This window comes from Nicotiana sylvestris, chromosome 8 (assembly GCF_000393655.2).
Source record: "Nicotiana sylvestris chromosome 8, ASM39365v2, whole genome shotgun sequence".
NCBI lineage: Eukaryota > Viridiplantae > Streptophyta > Magnoliopsida > Solanales > Solanaceae > Nicotiana > Nicotiana sylvestris.
Window position 1 is genome coordinate 106,332,887 of NC_091064.1, and position 6,000 is coordinate 106,338,886.

Genomic DNA, 6,000 nt, shown 5'->3' on the forward strand with positions numbered 1-6,000 from the left:
GTTTAAGGTTTAAAACCCTAATGCTGACTGGAAGGAAAAAGTTCAGTTTAGGGTTTAAAACCCTAATGCTGATTGAAAGGAAAAGTTCAGTTTAGGGTTTAAAACCCTAATGCTGACTAAAGGGAAAAAGTTCAGTTTAGGGTTTAAAACCCTAATGCTGACTGAATGGAAAAGAGTTCAGTTTAGGGTTTAAAACCCTAATGCTGACTAAAGGAAAAGTTTAGTTTAGGGTTTAAAACCCTAATGCTGACTGAAAGGAAAAGTTCAGTTTAGGGTTTAAAACCCTAATGCTGACTAAAGGAAAAAGTTCAGTTTAGGGTTTAAAACCCTAATGCTGACTGGAAGGAAAAAGTTCAGTTTAGGGTTTAAAACCCTAATGTTGACTGAAAGGAAAAGTTCAGTTTAGGGTTTAAAACCATAATGCTGACTAAAGGAAAAAGTTCAGTTTAGGGTTTAAAACCCTAATGCTGATTAAAGGAAAAAGTTCAGTTTAGGGTTTAAAACCCTAATGCTGACTGAATGGAAAAGAGTTCAGTTTAGGGTTTAAAACCCTAATGCTGACTGACTGGAAAAAGTTCAGTTTAAGGTTTAAAACCCTAATGCTGACTGGAAGGAAAAAGTTCAGTTTAGGGTTTAAAACCCTAATGCTGACTGAAAGGAAAAGTTCAGTTTAGGGTTTAAAACCCTAATGCTGACTAAAAGAAAAAGTTCAGTTTAGGGTTTAAAACCCTAATGCTGAGTAAAAGAAAAAGTTCAGTTTAGGGTTTAAAACCCTAATGCTGACTAAAGGAAAAAGTTCAGTTTAGGGTTTAAAACCTTAAAGCTGACTGAATGGCAAAGTTCAGTTTAGAGTTTAAAACCCTAATGCTGACTGAATGGAAAAGTTCAGTTTAGAGTTTAAAACTCTAATGCTGACTGACTGGAAAAAGTTCAGTTTAAGGTTTAAAACCCTAATGCTGACTGGAAGGAAAAAGTTCAGTTTAGGGTTTAAAATCCTAATGCAGACTGAAAGGAAAAGTTCAGTTTAGGGTTTAAAACCCTAATGCTGACTAAAAGAAAAAGTTCAGTTTAGGGTTTAAAACCCTAATGCTGAGTAAAAGAAAAAGTTCAGTTTAGGGTTTAAAACCCTAATGCTGACTAAAGGAAAAAGTTCAGTTTAGGGTTTAAAACCTTAAAGCTGACTGAATGGCAAAGTTCAGTTTAGAGTTTAAAACCCTAATGCTGACTGAATGGAAAAGTTCAGTTTAGAGTTTAAAACTCTAATGCTAACTAAAGGAAAAAGTTCAGTTTAGGGTTTAAAACCCTAATGCTGACTAAAGGAAAGAGTTCAGTTTAGGGTTTAAAACCTGACTGAATGGAAAAGTTCAGTTTAGGGTTTAAAACCCAAATGCTGACTAAAGGAAAAGTTCAGTTTAGGGTTTAAAACCCTAATGCTGACTAAAGGGAAAAGTTCAGTTTAGGGTTTAAAACCCTAATGCTGACTGAAAGGAAAAGAGTTCAGTTTAGGGTTTAAAACCCTAATGCTGACTGACTGGAAAAAGTTCAGTTTAAGGTTTAAAACCCTAATGCTGACTGGAAGGAAAAAGTTTAGTTTAGGGTTTAAAACCCTAATGCTGACTGAAAGGAAATATTCAGTTTAGGGTTAAAACCCTAATGCTGACTAAAGGAAAAAGTTCAGTTTAGGGTTTAAAACCCTAATGCTGATTAAATGAAAAAGTTCAGTTTAGGGTTTAAAACCCTAATGCTGACTGAATGGAAAAGATTTCAGTTTAGGGTTTAAAATCCTAATGCTGACTAAAGGAAAAGTTCAGTTTAGGGTTTAAAACCCTAATGCTGACTAAAAGGAAAAGTTCAGTTTAGAGTTTAAAACCCTAATACTGACTGAAAGGAAAAGAGTTCAGTTTAGGGTTTAAAACTCTAATGCTGACTGACTGGAAAAAGTTCAGTTTAAGGTTTAAAACCCTAATGCTGACTGGAAGGAAAAAGTTCAGTTTAGGGTTTAAAACCCTAATGCTGACTGAAAGGAAAAGTTCAGTTTAGGGTTTAAAACCCTAATGCTGATTAAAGGAAAAAGTTCAGTTTAGGGTTTAAAACCTTAATGCTGACTGAATGGAAAAAGTTCAGTTTAGGGTTTAAAACCCTAATGCTGACTGAATGGAAAAGAGTTCAGTTTAGGGTTTAAAACCCTAATGCTGACTGACTGGAAAAAGTTCAGTTTAAGGTTTAAAACCCTAATGCTGACTGGAAGGAAAAAGTTCAGTTTAGGGTTTAAAACCCTAATGCTGACTGAAAGGAAAAGTTCAGTTTAGGGTTTAAAACCCTAATGCTGACTAAAAGAAAAAGTTCAGTTTAGGGTTTAAAACCCTAATGCTGAGTAAAAGAAAAAGTTCAGTTTAGGGTTTAAAACCCTAATGCTGACTAAAGGAAAAAGTTCAGTTTAGGGTTTAAAACCTTAAAGCTGACTGAATGGCAAAGTTCAGTTTAGAGTTTAAAACCCTAATGCTGACTGAATGGAAAAGTTCAGTTTAGAGTTTAAAACTCTAATGCTAACTAAAGGAAAAAGTTCAGTTTAGGGTTTAAAACCCTAATGCTGACTAAAGGAAAGAGTTCAGTTTAGGGTTTAAAACCCTAATGCTGACTGAATGGAAAAGTTCAGTTTAGGGTTTAAAACCCAAATGCTGACTAAAGGAAAAGTTCAGTTTAGAGTTTAAAACCCTAATGCTGACTAAAGGGAAAAGTTCAGTTTAGGGTTTAAAACCCTAATGCTGACTGAAAGGAAAAGAGTTCAGTTTAGGGTTTAAAACCCTAATGCTGACTGACTGGAAAAAGTTCAGTTTAAGGTTTAAAACCCTAATGCTGACTGGAAGGAAAAAGTTTAGTTTAGGGTTTAAAACCCTAATGCTGACTGAAAGGAAATATTCAGTTTAGGGTTAAAACCCTAATGCTGACTAAAGGAAAAAGTTTAGTTTAGGGTTTAAAACCCTAATGCTGACTGAATGGAAAAGAGTTCAGTTTAGGGTTTAAAACCCTAATGCTGATTGACTGGAAAAAGTTCAGTTTAAAGTTTAAAACCCTAATGCTGATTGTAAGGAAAAGAGTTCAGTTTAGGGTTTAAAACCCTAATGCTGACTGAATGGAAAAAGTTCAGTTTAGGGTTTAAAACCCTAATGCTGACTAAAGGAAAAAGTTCAGTTTAGGGTTTAAAACACTAATGCTGATTGAAAGAAAAAGTTCAGTTTAGGGTTTAAAACCCTAATGCTGATTAAAGGAAAAAGTTCAGTTTAGGGTTTAAAACCCTAAAGCTGACTGAATGGCAAAGTTCAGTTTAGGGTTTAAAACCCTAATGCTGACTGAATGGAATAGTTCAGTTTAGAGTTTAAAACTCTAATGCTGACTAAAGGAAAAAGTTCAGTTTAGGGTTTAAAACCCTAATGCTGACTAAAGGAAAGAGTTCATTTTAGGGTTTAAAACCCTAATGCTGATTAAAAGAAAAAGTTCAATTTAGGGTTTAAAACCCTAATGCTGATTAAAGGAAAAAGTTCAGTTTAGGGTTTAAAACCCTAAAGTTGACTGAATGGCAAAGTTCAGTTTAGGGTTTAAAACCCTAATGCTGACTGAATGGCAAAGTTCAGTTTAGAGTTTAAAACCCTAATACTGACTGAAAGGAAAAGAGTTCAGTTTAGGGTTTAAAACTCTAATGCTGACTAAAGGAAAAGTTTAGTTTAGGGTTTAAAACCCTAATGCTGACTGAAAGGAAAAGTTCAGTTTTGGGTTTAAAACCCTAATGCTGACTAAAGGAAAAAGTTCAGTTTAGGGTTTAAAACCCTAATGCTGATTGAAAGGAAAAGTTCAGTTTAGGGTTTAAAACCCTAATGCTGACTAAAGGGAAAAAGTTCAGTTTAGGGTTTAAAACCCTAATGCTGACTGAATGGAAAAAAGTTCAGTTTAGGGTTTAAAACCCTAATGCTGACTAAAGGAAAAGTTTAGTTTAGGGTTTAAAACCCTAATGCTGATTGAAAGGAAAAGTTCAGTTTAGGGTTTAAACCCTAATGCTGACTAAAGGAAAAAGTTTAGTTTATGGTTTAAAACCCTAATGCTAATTAAAGGAAAAAGGTCAGTTTAGGGTATAAAACCCTAATGCTGACTGAATGGAAAAGAGTTCAGTTTAGGGTTTAAAACCCTAATGCTGACTAAAGGAAAAGTTCAGTTTAGGGTTTAAAACCCTAATGCTGACTGAAAGGAAAAGAGTTCAGTTTAGGGTTTAAAACCCTAATGCTGACTGACTGGAAAAAGTTCAGTTTAAGGTTTAAAACCCTAATGCTGACTGGAAGGAAAAAGTTCAGTTTAGGGTTTAAAACCCTAATGTTGACTTAAAGGAAAAGTTCAGTTTAGGGTTTAAAACCCTAATGCTGACTAAAGGAAAAAGTTCAGTTTAGGGTTTAAAACCCTAATGCTGATTAAAGGAAAAAGTTCAGTTTAGGGTTTAAAACCCTAATGCTGACTGAATGGAAAAGAGTTCAGTTTAGGGTTTAAAACCCTAATGCTGACTGACTGGAAAAAGTTCAGTTTAAGGTTTAAAACCCTAATGCTGACTGGAAGGAAAAAGTTCAGTTTAGGGTTTAAAACCCTAATGCTGACTGAAAGGAAAAGTTCAGTTTAGGGTTTAAAACCCTAATGCTGACTAAAAGAAAAAGTTCAGTTTAGGGTTTAAAACCCTAATGCTGAGTAAAAGAAAAAGTTCAGTTTAGGGTTTAAAACCCTAATGCTGACTAAAGGAAAAAGTTCAGTTTAGGGTTTAAAACCTTAAAGCTGACTGAATGGCAAAGTTCAGTTTAGAGTTTAAAACCCTAATGCTGACTGAATGGAAAAGTTCAGTTTAGAGTTTAAAACTCTAATGCTAACTAAAGGAAAAAGTTCAGTTTAGGGTTTAAAACCCTAATGCTGACTAAAGGAAAGAGTTCAGTTTAGGGTTTAAAACCCTAATGCTGACTGAATGGAAAAGTTCAGTTTAGGGTTTAAAACCCAAATGCTGACTAAAGGAAAAGTTCAGTTTAGAGTTTAAAACCCTAATGCTGACTAAAGGGAAAAGTTCAGTTTAGGGTTTAAAACCCTAATGCTGACTGAAAGGAAAAGAGTTCAGTTTAGGGTTTAAAACCCTAATGCTGACTGACTGGAAAAAGTTCAGTTTAAGGTTTAAAACCCTAATGCTGACTGGAAGGAAAAAGTTTAGTTTAGGGTTTAAAACCCTAATGCTGACTGAAAGGAAATATTCAGTTTAGGGTTAAAACCCTAATGCTGACTAAAGGAAAAAGTTCAGTTTAGGGTTTAAAACCCTAATGCTGATTAAATGAAAAAGTTCAGTTTAGGGTTTAAAACCCTAATGCTGACTGAATGGAAAAGATTTCAGTTTAGGGTTTAAAATCCTAATGCTGACTAAAGGAAAAGTTCAGTTTAGGGTTTAAAACCCTAATGCTGACTAAAAGGAAAAGTTCAGTTTAGAGTTTAAAACCCTAATACTGACTGAAAGGAAAAGAGTTCAGTTTAGGGTTTAAAACTCTAATGCTGACTGACTGGAAAAAGTTCAGTTTAAGGTTTAAAACCCTAATGCTGACTGGAAGGAAAAAGTTCAGTTTAGGGTTTAAAACCCTAATGTTGACTGAAATGAAAAGTTCAGTTTAGGGTTTAAAACCCTAATGCTGATTAAAGGAAAAAGTTCAGTTTAGGGTTTAAAACCTTAATGCTGACTGAATGGAAAAAGTTCAGTTTAGGGTTTAAAACCCTAATGCTGACTGAATGGAAAACAGTTCAGTTTAGGGTTTAAAACCCTAATGCTGACTGACTGGAAAAAGTTCAGTTTAAGGTTTAAAACCCTAATGCTGACTGGAAGGAAAAAGTTCAGTTTAGGGTTTAAAACCCTAATGCTGACTGAAAGGAAAAGTTCAGTTTAGGGTTTAAAACCCTAATGCTGACTAAAAGAAAAAGTTCAGTTTAGGGTTTAAA